The sequence below is a fragment of the Onychostoma macrolepis genome, chromosome 04 (genome assembly GCF_012432095.1).
Source record: "Onychostoma macrolepis isolate SWU-2019 chromosome 04, ASM1243209v1, whole genome shotgun sequence".
In the NCBI taxonomy this organism is placed as follows: Eukaryota; Metazoa; Chordata; class Actinopteri; order Cypriniformes; family Cyprinidae; genus Onychostoma; species Onychostoma macrolepis.
The window spans coordinates 33,417,691-33,419,749 of NC_081158.1; positions in this window are offsets into that span (position 1 = coordinate 33,417,691).

A 2,059-nucleotide genomic window follows, 5' to 3' on the forward strand; every position below is an offset into this window, starting at 1 on the left:
GCACTGGTTGCAATATTTTCGGTGCAATATGTTCTATGAACGCTTTACTTACATTCCCAGTGAGTTATGAAAACGTTATTTCTGAATGTTTTCTGAACTTTCAAAACGTCCAGTTTTTTTAATCTGTTAAAAATGTTTTCTCTTGCTTAGCCTGTATGCAAACATTAAGGAAAATTCCATTTTATCATTTTGCAAACATTATGGGAATGTTACATTTGAATGTTCTCTGAACGTTCTGAAACATTTAGAAATGATTGATAAATGATTGATCCATTCTTAGAAACCGTGTGAATAGATAGGTACATGGCATGTAAATACTTTTAACAGGCCAGAAAGAGTCTTTTTCTTTAACCCTTGTGCGGTCTTTATTTGTAAATCACACTCACCTGAAATTTAACTATTTTTTTTCTTCAGTAAACTCAATCTAATATATTTTTGTTCAATAATATTTTTTTCTTTTGTATTTTGAGATAATTTTATGGTAATAATTAATATTTATGCAATTATTATTATTATCAGGTTTTACCATTGAAAAAAATTCTCTAATTTTTTACAATTATTTTTCAATTAATGCAGTATCTCAGATTAAAATAGAGACTAGGCCTTTAAAATCCTTTTTCTTTTTTGATGGCAGATTAGCACCTCCTGTTGAGAGCAAAGAAAGAAAAACATGTAATTTCATGGTGTAACCACTAGATGCCTGTATAGGAATCTATAGAGAGGCTTTTGAATTCCCTAGTTGTTTTTATACATAATTGTTTACTTTTATTAGGTTGTGGATTTCAATGTATATTAAGGCATTCTCAAAGACTACTTTTTGTCAAGGTTTATATTTTTTTGTTGTTGTAAATGTTGATTTGAAGCATCAGCTTTTGAATTATTATTACTACAGTCAAACCTGAACACAGAAAGCATTTTGTTATACAAAACATTAAAATTCTATAAAAATGTAACAAAAATATACAGGAATGCTTTATCAGAGCTTGATCCTTCTGGGTCTGATCTGATTTCAACCTCTTATTTCAGTTTTCTGACTCATTTTGGCTATATGGTTATAGCCATACCAATTCATTTGAGTGTGTATAATTGTGTGTGTGTGTAAGTGAGTGTGTGTGTATGTGTGTGTGAGTGGATGTGTTTGTTTTGCACTCTTGATGTTTTAGAGTGTAACCCCTTCCTTGCTATCCACTTTTTTACTAAATTGTAATTGAATTATTGATTTTATTTTACATAGTTGCTGTGTTACAGGCACACCAGAGGTACAAGTGTGTGTATGTGTGTGTGTGTGTGTGTGTGTGTGTGCGCATTTTTGTGACAAATGAGGACATCAATTTGTATAATGACAAGGGTATGACATAGGTATTACAAGGAGAAGGTAACTTTTCAGCACATTACCCCAAATTTTCTATTATTTCCTATGGTCGGTCAAAAGAAGACATGAGTGTGACTATTTTTTTTTATGAGCACTTAACGTTTTCAAATCATGCCCTCAATTTTTTTGTGTGTTCACATACCAAGTGCCATAAAAGTCACCAAGTTTCATACCACTCCGATGAAGCTACGATTTTTAAAATTTCAAAATGTAAAATTTTTCAGTCAAAAGTGACCGAAAACCCTGCAAGAATGATTCATTTTCATGATGTTCAACATAATCTTGGCAAACGATTCTCTTGATAAAACGATTCTTACCACATCTGTTTAAAACAGCAAGTATTACAGATCATTAATCTTAGTCAGGGATGTCTGATAACACATTACAGGCAGGATAGATAAATCAAGAATGAAGTAATAAACTCCCAACAAAGCCTCGTTTTAAAAGGGTTTAGATAAACAGACACTCAACAGTGAAGCATCTCAGTCAGTGTTTGTTTCCACAGCACAAAGAAAATATATGACAGTTTTATATTCTTAGTGCACACTTGCATACATAAAAATAAATCATTTAAGATTTTAAAAGTTCAAGTGAAGCATCAATTTATGAATCCGCCCACTACTATGTGAGTCAAGTTCGTGAAGTAACACACAGTTCAGTGTGACGCCATCAGGGTGTGTGTGTGTG